Source organism: Jaculus jaculus, chromosome 17, assembly GCF_020740685.1.
Source record: "Jaculus jaculus isolate mJacJac1 chromosome 17, mJacJac1.mat.Y.cur, whole genome shotgun sequence".
NCBI lineage: Eukaryota > Metazoa > Chordata > Mammalia > Rodentia > Dipodidae > Jaculus > Jaculus jaculus.
In genome coordinates, this window is record NC_059118.1 from 15,247,864 (window position 1) to 15,261,226 (window position 13,363).

Consider the following 13,363-nt stretch of genomic DNA (forward strand, 5'->3'; position numbering starts at 1 on the left):
TATCCCCAGCCAAGGCAATCCAGGCCTGGCTGGAGCTATAGGAGTGCACAATCTGGGCGTGAATTAACGCCCCGTATTAGTCAAGCATTAACCCTGCCCCTCTTAACAAGCGCCTCTTAAGCCCGCGCTCTTCAGAGTTCGGGTCAAGAAGGAAGCAAGGGGACAGAAAAACAGAATTCTCAAGTAATTAAAAAAAAAAGCTACGTCCAAGCACTACCCAGACACCGTCCCCCAACTCCCCCACCCCGGGGTGCTCCAACCCGGGACAGAAACGGGACGGAGTGTGGCGCCAGGAGTCCCCGAGACCCAGCGAGGGACGAGCTGTCCAATGTATTGCCTCCTCGGCGATGGGCGTACCCCTTCCCCTCCACCCAGCACGAGGACCGGCGGGCGCCGCAGAAGACGCGGGGAGAAGGCGGAGAGGCCAGGAGACCCCGGCCGGGAGCCCGCGGGGGCCGGAGCAAGCCGGGGGTCTGGCCTTGGCGACGGTGGCCGGGAAGGGACACGAGAGCCCCGCCGCCCGCCCCAGGTCCTTACCTGGGTGTGAGGCGGGCCGCGGCCGCGACGCCGCGGGGGAGGAAGGGTCGGCCGCCGACGCGGGGTGGGGAAGGTGGGAAAGCGAGGCGTTAAGGGTGAGGGGACGTGGCGGCTCCTCACGCCCGCGGACAGACAGGCAAGTCACAGCCGGGGTGTCGTTCGTGAGGAAGCTGACACTGACGGAGGGAGGGATGAGCCGCACAGCCCGAGCGGCGGCGGCGGCGGCGGCGGCGGCGGGGGGCGGGGCCACGGGCCGGCGACCCGCTCACCCGGAAGTACTTGCGGCGGGGCGGCTGGGCCGCGGCGCGCGCGCTGGATGCGGAGACGCTGGGCTCCTTGGCAGGTGCCCCCCGGGGAATGGGGCGGAACAAGTGACGCGCCCGCTGCCCCCGGGACCATCTTGGTCCTGAGAATTGTTCGCGGAACCCTTCGCGGCCGCACCGAGCCTGGGCGTCTCTCTCTAACCCGACGGGCCGGGGTGGGCTTTGGTCAGGGCGGCCCAGAGGCGCTCGGACCCGCGGTGGGGTGTGCGGGGTGGGCGTGGCTCGACGACAACCGCTGGACGAGAATGACTCCCCGAGAAGGATGCTTGCTCGGCGGGGTGGGGTGAAAGGAGTTTAGCCTGTTTAAAAAATAATAGTAGCAATAATAATAATAATGAGGGCCGGAGTGATGCCTTAGCGGTTAAGGCGCTTGCCTGCGAAGCCTAAGGACCCAGGTTCGATTCCCCAGGACCAGCCAGAGGCACCCAGTGGAGTTCGTTTGCAGAGCACTCCATTTCCCCCCTCCCTCTCTCAAATAAATAAATCGGGAGGCAGAGGTGGTGGGGGGGAATCGCCGTGAGTTCGAGGACAGCCTGAGACTACATAGTGAATTCCAGTTCAGCCTGGGCTAGAGCGAGACCCTACCTCGAAAAACCAAAAAAAAAATAAAGAAATGTGAGCCACGCCCCCAGCCCCTCACTGTGGACAAAATAAAATAAAATGAAGAAATGACAGCACAGCCTGGTGTCCTGCACCTCTAATCCCAGCTACTGGGAACTTTTGGAGGCAGAAGGATTGCTTGAGCCCAGGAGTTAGAATTCAGCCCTAGCAATGTAGTGGCACCTCCATCTCAAAATACAAATTTTGTTTATGAAAACAGCAGGGGAGACTGGTCATGGTGGCACATGCGCTTAGGAAGCTGAGGTAGAAGGATCATTACTGTGAGTTCAAAGCCAGCCTGGGGCTCTTGGGACTACAGAGTGAAGTCCAGGTCAACCTGGGCTACAGCCCCTGCCATCCATAACTAAAATAAAATAAGTAAATAAAATGTAAATAAAAAGTAAGGCAGCTGGAGAGGAGATGAAATCAGGGGAGCACAGTGACTTACTACCTGGTTTAGACCAGTCTGTAACTCCAGGTTCAGTGAGAGACCCTGTCTCAACGATTGGGAGAACCACTCTGATAGACCTCTGGTCTCCACATGCACATGTGGGCCCCCACACGCAGAAACATGTATGGACACACACGCAAATATATTTTTTTTCTTTTGCTTTTTTTGTTAATTTTTAGGTAGTAGGGACTGAACCCAGGGCCTTCCACAAGATGGGTAAGTGCTCTACCACTGAGTCCTCAGCCCTAATTGTTTTTTCAGTCTGATAGATGTGGACTTGTCATTGATTCTGAACGTCTCTATCGAAGCCCAAGCACATTCAAGATGCTGGAAGACCACATCCTGCTATTAGGAAACTTATCTTTTAATGGTTTAGGTAGACTTGGGTAGATAAACAATGTAATGACGGACTGTAGTTAAGTCTCCTGAGCAAACAGTGATGAGATTTTTCTGCTTGAGGCTTCTGGCTGGATAAGGTGGCAGAAGAAGACCTTTGGGAGGAAGTGATAGTTGATCAGCTTCCTGATGAAAAAGTCACGAAATGCACTAAATCACAACTTCATACACAGTCTCTGCAGATTTCAGAAATCTGAATAAGCCTGCAGATTCCATCTTATGATCTTCTCTCTCTATCCTTCTAAGGACTATTTCCCTTCTGCCCACACCCACTACAATTTCAAACACTGTTACCATAGATTTCATGGAGCTGGTACAATATGATTCAGCAACCTTGAGAAACAAATTCTTTACCTTTTCACTATTTTCTTCCTTGTCACTATTTTTCTTGAACCCAAGTAAATATTAAAACTATAATTGGAGCTGGGTGTGGTGACGCACGCCTTTAATCAGAGCCCTCAGAAGCCAGAGGTAGAAGGATCACTGTGAGTTCAAGGCTACCCTGAGACTACATAGTTAATACCAGGTCAGCCTAGACTGGATTGAAACCCTACCTTGGGGGGTGGGGGGAACACAACTATAATTAGGGGCTGGGGTGGTTAAGCCTCTTGCCTGAAAAGCCAAAGAACCCAGGTTCAATTCCCTAGGACCCACACTAAGACAGATGCACAAGGTGGCACATGCTTCTGGAGTTCCTGTGCAGGGGCTGAAGGCCCTGGCATGCCCATTCTCTATCCACCTATCTATATATCTGCCTTTTTCTCTGTCTCTCTCTCAAATGAAAATAAATAAAATTGGGCTGGAGAGATGGCTTAACAGTTAAGGCATTTGCCTGTGAAGCCTAAGGACTCAGGTTCCATTCCCAGTACACACAGAGCCAGATGCACATGGTGAGCTTCTGTCTCAGGTTGGTTTGCAGTGGCTAGAGCCCTAGCATGCCCATTCTCTCTCTATCTCTCTCTCTCTCTCTCTCTCTCTCTCTCTCTCTCTCTCTTTCTCTCCCTCTCTCTCTCCCTCTCTCTCTCTCTTACTGTCAAATAAATAAATAAATTTTTAAAAGCAAAACTAGGGCTGGAGGATGGCTTAGCAGTTATGGCGTTTGCCTGCAAAGCCAAAGGACCCAGGTTCGACTCCCCAGGACCCACATTAGCCAGAAGCACAAAGGGGCACATGCTTCTGGAGTTCATTTGCAGTGGGTAGATGCCCTGGTGCGCCCATTCTCTCATTCTCCCTCTTTCTCTCTGTCAAATGAATAAATAAAAATGAAATATTTTTTAAAGCAAAACTATAGATAAATAATTCATGTGATCCCAAGACCTTGCTTTTCCTGACAGATTGTAGTGTCATGATCTGAATAAAAGAATTAAGGATGTATTTTGCTAAATATGCTGGACAAAATAAAAGGCTTACTTACAAGAGAGAATGGATTCTGGCATTCATGCGGTACATGAATAATGCCAATAAAACCTAGTGTTTATTAAATTATAACTACATAATTAGAGGAAAGATTATCTAGATAATATTAAGGTTAAATTGCCTTACTTTTTATATTCCTTAGCCAATAATTTTAGCTTATGCCAAACTAACAAATATTTTGTAATTCAGGGTCTTTTTTTGAAAAACAGAGAGCTAATGGTACCTACTCTTCACATAGAATTATGCTATACACTTAAATATCTCTTCCAGTACTAGGACTAACCTTGAGATTAGGCATTATAACCATTTTAATAACAGACATCCAGGTTAGGGAAGTTGTGATTGCCATAAATTAACAAAACTAGTAGATAGAGCCGGGCATGGTGGCACATGCCTTTAATCCCAGCACTCTGGAGGCAGAGGTGGGCTAGAGCTCTACAGTACCTCAAAAGACCAAAAAGAAGGAGGAGGAGGGGGAAGAGAGAGTCAGCACTTGAACTCAGATATTTTGGGGGGTGTACCAGTGAGTTTATTGGGGGTCACTTAAAGAGCATAGTTTACAGGGTTGCTTATAGGATTGTGGATGACCCCAAAGTGGCTACATCACCACAAAGTCCCACCCTATCATGGAGGACAACCTCATGAACTCAGATCTTTTTGGCCTCAATTCCCCTTTTTCTTCAATGCTGTTTTCCTTTTTTTAATTTTTTATTTATTTTTTATTCTTGAGGTAGGGTCTCGCTCTAGCCCAGGCTGACCTGAAATCTACTATGTAGTCTCAGGGTGGCCTTGAACTCACGGCGATCCTCCTACCTCTGCCTCCCATGTGCTGGGATTAAAGGAGTGCACAGACATACCTGGCCACATGCATCTGGAGTTTGTTCACAGTGGCTAGAAGCCCTGGCATGCCCATTCTCTATCTGTTGCTCTCTCAAAAATAAGAAGAAACAAATAAATACATTTAACAAATCTATTTAGAGGGCTGGAGAGATGGTTTAGCAGTTAAGATTGCCATGAGTTCAAGGCTATCCTGAGACTACATAGTGAATTCCAGGTCAGCCTGAACTAGAATGAAGCCCTACCTCGAAAAACCAAAAAATAAAAATGATTAAATAAGAGTCGGGCATGGTGGCACACTCATTTAATAATCCCAACACTGGGGAGGCAGAGGTAGGAGGATCACTGTGAGTTTGAGGACAGCCTGAGACTACATAGTGAATTCCTGGGCTAGAGTAAGACCCTATCTCAAAAAATAAATAAATAAATAAATATATTTAAAACATTTTATTTATTTGAGAAAGACTGAAAGAAAGAGGCAGATTGAGAAATTGGGCATGCCAGGGACTCCAGCCATTGTAAATGAACCCCAGACACATGCACCACTTTGTGCATCTGGCTTTATGTGGGTACTGGGGAATCAAACCCGATTCCTTAGGCTTTGCAGGCAAGCGCCTTAACCACTAAGCCATCTCTCCAGGCCTCACTTTTTTTTTTTTTTTTTGGTTTTTTGAAGTACAGTCTCTAGCTCAGGCTGACCTGGAATTCACTATGTAGTCTCAGGGTGGCCTCGAACTCACAGTGATCTTCCTACCTCTGCTTCCCAAGTGTTGGGATTAAAAGTGAGTGCCACCATGCCTGGGTTACTTTTTTTTTTTTTTTTTAATTTGAGAGAGAGAAAGAGAGAGGGAGGGAGAGGCAGATAGAGAGAGAAAGAGAGAATGGGCATACCAGCACAGGTAGGTGAATCTCCATGAGTTCCAGGCTTCCCTGAGACTACATAGTGAATGGACTAGAGTGAACCCCTACCTTAAAAAAAAAAAAATTGCTCTTGTTATAAAAGTCCCCAATGTCACGTGAGCGATTTGAATACTGTCAAGAATGTTGTACGGTCTGACATTAGTGTTTTATCACTAATCTCATCATCCTGCATTACTTCAAGGGCAGTCTCTCCCTGCACATTAAGTATTTCTTTGTGCCAAAAATATCTGTTCCCAGATCTTTATGGAATATTCTGACATGTGAATGCCCCCAGGTCTGTGTGGGCTGGCTGCTCTGGGGATGTATTAATAGATGAAGGAAAATTTTGCAAATGTTTATACAGTTTGGTGGGATGATAAGCTGAATTTGTACATTTTTATTCTTTTTCACAGCAAATCCTTCATAGTTTTCTTTGATGGTGCCAAGAAATAAATTCCTTTCTTAATAACAAATACTCATTGCTGTGCACTCCTTGCATGCATTGGGAGTCTTTTTTCCTTTTTGGTTTTTCGAGGTAGGGTCTTGCTCTACCCCAGGCTGACCTGGAATTCATTATGGAGTCTCAGAATGGCCTTGAACTCAAGGCAATCCTCCTACCTTTGCCTCCCAAGTACTGGGATTAAGGGTTTGTGCCACCAAGCCCAGCTCAAACTGTCAATTTTTATTTTTATTTTATTTATTTGAAAGAGAAAGAGGCAAATACAGAGAGAGAAAGAAAGAAAGAAAGAAAGAAAGAAAGAAAGAAAGAGAGAGGGAGGGAGGGAGGGAGGGAGGGAGGGAGGGAGGGAGGGAGGGAGGGAGGGAGGGAGGGAGGGAGGACACATCAGGGCTTCAGCTGCTCACTATAAACTAACTCCAGACGCATGCACCACCTTGTGCATCTGTCTAACGTGGGTCCTGGGGAATTGAACCTCTGTCCTTTGGCTTCACAGGCAAACACTTTAACCACTAAGCCATCTTTCCAGCCCACAATTTCTTTTATGAGAGAGAGAATTTGTGTGCCAGGGCCTCCAGCTACTGTAATTGAACTCCTGATGCATTAAACACTTTGTGCATCTGGCTTACATGGGACCTGGGAATTCAAGCATGAGTCCTTAGATTCATAGGCAAGCATCTTTAACTGCTAAGCCATCTTTCCAGCCCATCAAACTGTCCATTTTGTTTGTTTGGTTGGTTTATTTTTATTTTTTGAGGTAGGGTCTCACTCTAGTCCAGGCTGACCTGGAATTCACTATGTAGTCTCAGGGTGGCCTTAAACTCACAGGGATCCTCCTACCTCTGCCTCCTGAGTGCTGTGATTAAAGGGGTGCACCACCACACCCGGCTCAAACTGTCAATTTTTAAAGTCTTAGTATTTTTATTAGTATTGAGGGTATTTGTGTTGGGAGCATTTTAAAATATTTTTAACTTTTTTTTTTTTTTTTTTTTTTTTTGGTTTTTCGAGATAGGGTCTCACTCTGGCCCAGGCTGACCTGGAATTAACTATGTAATCTCAGGGTGGCCTCGAACTCACGGCAATCCTCCTATCGCTGCTTTCCAAATGCTGGTATTAAATGCGTGCGCCTCCATGCTTGGCTTAAACTTTTTTGTTGTTGTTGTTTATTTTATTTTTATTTATTTATTTGAGAGCGACAGACAGAGAAAGAGACAGAGAAAATGGGTGTGCCAGGGCCTCCAGCCACTGCAAAGGAACTCCAGACACATGCACCCCCTTGTGCATCTGGCTAACATGGGTCCTGGGGAATCAAGCCTCAAACCAGGATCCTTAGGCTTCAAAGGCAAGTACTTAACCACTAAGCCATCTCTCTAGCCCTTAAAAAAAATGCCTTTTGTTTATTTTTATTTATTTATTTGGGAGCTACACAGAGAGAGAGAGAGAAAGCAAAAGCAAGCACGAGTGAGACATTTAAAAAATTTTTATAACTCCTTAAAAGCCTATAGAAACGTGTGCTCTTTGTCTTAGACTGTGTATGTTTAGTTTATATTCTCTTTCTAAAAATACCTGGCCTAGATTAACTTTTTTTTTGTTTTGTTTTGTTTTTTGAGGTAGGGTCTCACTTTAGCTCAGGCTGACCTGGAATTCACGCTGTATTCCCAGTGTGACCTCGAACTCAGGGTGATTCTCCTACCTCTGCCACCCAAGTGCTGGGATTAAAGGCGTGAGGCGCCAGCACATCCAGCTTGTTTTTTTTTTGTTTGTTGTTTGTTCATTGTTTTGTTTTGTTTGTTGTGTTTTTTTTTTTTCTCTGTTTGTTGTGTTTTTTTTTTTTCGAGGTAGGGTCTCACTCTAGCCCAGGCTGACCTGGAATTCACTATGTAGTCTCAGGGTGGCCTCGAACTCACGGTGATCCTCCTACCTCTGCCTCCCAAGTGCTGGGATTAAAGGCGTGCGCCACCACGTTTTGTTTTGTTTTTGTGTGAGTGTGTACCATTCTTGGGCACCGAGCAGCAAAGTCGGGTTACAGCAGAGTCCAGCCTGGTGAAGCGGCTACCAAGCGCAGGGGAGGGTGCTTCCGGGAGAGTGGGCAGCTCTGAAGTCACAGCGTCACTGCAGTCGCGCCTTAACCACTAAGCCATCTCTCCAGCCCTGCTTTCCATTTTCTAAAGAAGCAAATGGTAATAGTTAATGACCTTGTCACAATCCTCATATCAAGTCATAAGCTTATTTTAAAAAATTCTGCCAAAAGCTGGGTGTGTTGGTGCACCTTTAATCCCAGCACACGGGGTGGGGGGGGGGGGTCAGAGATAGGAGGATCGCGGTGAGTTCATGGCCACCCTGAGACTACATAGTGAGTTCCAGGTCAGCTTGGACTAGAGTGAGACCCTACCTCAAAAAAACATAAATAAATAAATAATAAAATAAATTTTAGCTGGAGACATGGCTTAGCAGTTAAGGCGCTTGCCTGCAAAGCCAAATGACCCAGTTCAGTTCCCCAGGACCCACATAAGCCACATGCACAAGGTGGCACTCGTCTGGAATTTGTTTGCAGTGGCTGGAGGCCCTGGCTTACCCATTCTCTCTATCTGGCTCTCTCTATTTTTCTCTCCCTCTCTTTGATAAATACATATATAAATAAAAATATTTTTTAAAAACCAAAAAATTAATTAATTTTGCCATATAACACAATTGAAAGTAATTCATTTGTAAGATTTTTCTTGGGGGCTGAAAAGATGGCTCAACAGTTAAAGGCGCTTGCTTGCAAAGCCTGCTGGCCTGGGTTAAATTTCCAAGCCATCTATGTTAAGATAGATGTAAAAACTGGTGTGTGTGGTGTTCATTTGAATGTCAAGAGGCCCTGGCACGCCCATAAACACATAAACACACACACACACGAATAAATGAAAAAAATTTTACCTCTGCTCATACTGTTCCATATCATCTGGCTCTAATAAACACATTTATGAACCTGCATGAATTTTAATACATCTAACCCAACAATTTCAAAGAGATTAATATTGAAGTAAAAGGAGAAAGATTTTATCTTGGCATGGTGGCACACACCTTTAATCCTGGCACTCAGGAGGCAGAGGTAGAAGGACCACCATAAATTCAAGGACACCCTGAGACTACATAATGAATTCCAAGTCAGCCTGGGCTAGAGTGAAACCCTACCTCAAAAAAAAAAAAACAAAAAAAAAACTATACTACTGAAGGCATAATCTTCAGTAGGTCACAAAATCTCTCTTGAGGCTAATCCTGGCTTCATACAGGTTCTCCTGGCATGGGCAGCTCACCCATTTCTCCAGAGAATAAGCTAGGATGGAAAGAAGTGTAATTCTTTTCTTCAGAGTTAACAGTGAGGAAGGGTTAATATAAAGAGAGCATTTGGGACATTAGGTGTCAATTTTGTTTGAATACCTAATCACAGGTAGTCAAATGATGGCTCTTCTGCATTCTTACTTGTAAATGCTGTGGCTAAACTTCATGTTATGGCTCTTTAACAAAGTATTCTTATGCTCTATGCCAGGCATACAGACACTCTAAACACAGGGACAAAAATAGTATCTCTGAGGGCTGGGAAGATGTCTCAGCAGTTAAAGTGCTGGCTTGCAAACCTTACCATCCTGGATTCAATTCCCCAGCCACCCACATAAAACCAGATGCAAAAAGTAGCCCAAGCATCTGGTGTTTTGTTTGCAACAGCAAGACCCTGGCACATTCATACACACACATACACACATGTACAAATAAAAAAAATTAAAATAGAGCCGGGCGTGGTGGCGCACGCCTTTAATCCCAGCACTCGGGAGGCAGAGGTGGGAGGATCGCCGAGAGTTCGAGGCCACCCTGAGACTACATAGTGAATTCCAGGTCAGCCTGAGCCACAGTGAGAACCTACCTCGAAAAACCAAAAAAAAAAAAAAAAATTAAAATAGGATCTCTGGGCGCTAGAGAGATGGCTTAGCAGTTGAGGGCTTGTCTGCAAAGCCAAAGGACCCAGGTTTAATATCTCAGGACCCATGTAAGACAGATGCACAAGGTGGCACATATGCCTGGAGTTTGTTTGCAGTGGCTGGAGGCCCTGGTGCATCCATTCTCTCTCTCTAATAAATTTATTTTTATCTTTATTTGTTTGTTTGTTTGGTTGGTTTTTAGGGGTTTTTTTTTTTGTTTTTTTTTTTGGTTTTTCAGTTTTTTGAGGTAGGGTTTCACTCTAGTCCAGGCTGACCTGGAATCCACTATGTAGTCTCAGGGTGGCCTCAGACTCACAGCGATCCTCCTAACTCTGCCTCCCGAATGCTGGGATTAAAGGCGTGTGCCACCACGCCCAGCTAAATAAAATATTTTTTAAAAATAGGATCTCTGCCCTTCAGGCACTAAAATTCCAAAGTTTCTATTTAATACATTTTTAAATGAATATGGAGTTCGTACTATGTGCCAGACACTCCCTAAATGCCAGGAATTCAATGGGAAGGGAAAAAGACCTTTGGTTCCTTCATGAGACTCACTGATAAGGGAGTCAATCTCACAAAATAACTTTACAAGTATTAATAAGGGTAGGTTATATTGCCATGAAGACGCAAAAACAATGTGGTTCCCAAAACCTAACAGAGGGTATCAGGATTGAACAGAGCCTCAGAGATCAGATGTAGTAGTGCACGCCTGCATGCCAGCACTTAGAGTGCTAAAGCCGGAGGATCATGAGTTTGAGAGTAGTTCAGTGTTTGTCTTGGACAGGAAAGAGGTGTTTCTAACTGCTAGAAAGACCCGGATGTTCTAAGAAAGCTGGTTGGAGAAGCAGAGAGAGGTGCTGGGTAATGAAGGGAAAGGTAAGGTCAGCTAGGTGTGGTAGCACATGCCTTTAATCCCAGGACTCGGGAGGCAGAGGTAGGAGGATCGCTGTGAGTCTGAGGCCCCCCTGAGACTACATAGTTAATTCCAGGTCAGCCTGAGCCAGAGTGTGACCCTACCTCGAAAAACCAATAAATAAATAAAAAGGTAAGGTTGGGGGGCTGGGAAGAGGGTTCAGCAGTTAAAGGCACTTGCCTGTGAAACCTAACCACCTGGGTTTAATTCCCTAGTCCTCAAATAAAACCAGATGCACAAAGTGGCACATGCATCTGGAGTTTGTTTGTAGTTACAAAAGAACCTGGCACATCCATACCTCCCTCCACCTGGGTCAAATAAATACATTTAAAAAAAAAGAAAGTCAGAGAGTGACTCTGGAAAATACCTCATAGCAACTTCTGGCCTCCACACATGTGCACACATGCATGCACACCACATATATACATATGCGAAAAAATGAAGGTAGGCCAGCATCAGAAGTGTTTTCTGTGGGCTGGAGAGATGGCTCAGCAGTTCAAGTCACTTGCAAGCAATGCTTGATGGCCTGGGTTTAATTCTCCAGTGCCCATGTAAAGCCAGATGCCAAAGTGGTGCATGCATTGAGCTCATTTGCAGCGGCAATAAGCACTGGCCAATATATCCTTTTTCTCATTCTCTCTCCCTCCTGTTTTGCTTTGCAAATAAATAAATGAAAATATTTTTTGGGGGGGGCTGGAGAGATGGCTTAGCTGTTAAGGCATTTGCCTGTGAAGCCTAGGGACCCAGGTTCAATCCTCCAGGTCCCACGTAAGCCAGATAAACATGGGACGCGTGTGTTTGGAGTTCATTTGCCATGGTAAGAGGCCCTGGTGTGCCCATTCTCCCTCTCCCTCTCTCTGTCTCTAATAAATAATTAAATAAAAATAAATCAGAAGAGAATGTTTTTTAAATATTTGTTTTATTATTATTATTATTATTATTATTATTATTGGTTTTTTGAGGTAGGGTCTCTCACTCTACCTCAAAAAACCAATAATAATAATATTATTAATTAATTAATTAAAATGTCTCCTAGGGCTGGAGATATGGCATAGCAGTTAAGGGCTTGCTTGTGAAGCCTAAGCACCCAGGTTTGATTCCTCAGTGTCTACGTAAGACAGATACAGAGAGTGGCACATGCATCAAGTTTGTTTGCAGTGGCTAGAGGCCCTGATGTGCCCATTCTTTCTTGGTATATATGTCTCTCTCTCTCCTTCTCTCTATCAGATAAATAAAATAAAAAATGTAAATGTCTTCTGACCAGGTGTGGTGGTACAGGCCTTTAATCCCAGCAGAGATAGCAGGATCAGTGTGAGTTCAAGGCCAGCCTGGGACTACAGAATGAGTTCCAGTTCAGCCTGGGATAGAGTGAGACCTACCTTGTAAACAACCACAACAAAAAAAGATGTTTTCTTGGGGCTGGAGAGATAGGTCAGTGGTTAAGGCATTTGCCTGCAAAGCCTAACGACTAGAGTTCAAGTCCCCAGTGCCCATGTAAAGCACAGAGTGATGCATGCATCGTAGTCCCATTTGCAGTGGCTAGAGGCCTTACTGCTGCCATTCTCTCTGTAGCCAGGCATTGTGGTGCACGCCTTTAATCCCAGCACTTGGGATACAGTGGTAGGAGGGCCACAATGAATCTGATGCCAGCCTGAGACTGCATAGTAAATTTCAGGTCAGCCTGGGCTAGAGCAAGACCCTACCTCAAAAAAACATAAGGGACTGGGGAAGTGACTTAGTGGTTAAGGCATTTGTCTGTGAAGCCTAAGGACCCTGGTTTGATTCCCCAGGACCCATATAAGCCAGAAGCACAAGGTGGCGCATACATCTGGAATTTGTTTGCAGAGGCTGAAGGCCCTGGTGCCCATTCTCTCTCTCCCTTCCCCTTCTCTTTCTCTCAAGTAAATTAAATAAATATATTTTTTAAAATGAGCCATGACTTAATTTACCCCTAAAGACCTTTTAAATTCTTTTTTTTGTTTTGTTTTTGTTTTTAGAGGTGGGGTCTCACTCTAGCCCAGGCTAACCTAGAATTCACTCTGTATTCTCAGGGTGGCCTTGAACTCACGGTGATCCTCCTACCTCTGCCTCCCCAGTGCTGGGATTAAAGGCGTGTGCCACCACGCCCGGCTTCTTTTAAATTCTTTATTATGAATGCTATCGATGATTCTTGTCATTAGGGTCATATTCATGGCTATTTCCTTAGGAGACTGACATTAACTAAATCAAAGGATTATGGTTGTTTTTTTTTTTTTTTTTTTTTTTTTTGAAGTAGGGTTTCACTCTAGCTCAGGCTGACCTGGAATTCACTATGTAGTCTCAGGGTGGCCTCAAACTCAAGCGATCCTCCTACCTCTGGCTCTTGAGTGCTGGGATTAAAGGAATGCACAACCATGCCTGACTAATGTATTTTAAAATTTTTATTTATTTATTTGAGAGAGAGAATGGGCGCACCAGGGCCTCCAGCCACTGCAAACGAACTCCAGATGCATGCGCCCCCTTGTGCATCTGGCTTATGTGGGTCTTGAGGAATCAACCCGGGATACTTAGGCTTCGCAGGCAAACGCCTTAACT

The 13,363-nt window shown here is 45.2% G+C and overlaps 1 protein-coding gene across 9 annotated transcripts in view; it reads right to left on the reverse strand.

The window, feature by feature from the left end:
* Positions 1-764, reverse strand: part of Lrrfip2 (LRR binding FLII interacting protein 2) — a 122,303-nt gene extending 121,539 nt beyond the window's left edge. For all 9 annotated transcript variants that reach the window (XM_045136667.1, XM_045136663.1, XM_045136665.1 and 6 more), the window contains exon 1: positions 538-764. The gene's annotated coding sequence lies outside the window, so the exon portion shown is untranslated. The remainder of the gene's footprint in view (positions 1-537) is intronic.
* Between the last annotated feature and the right edge of the window lie 12,599 nt (positions 765-13,363).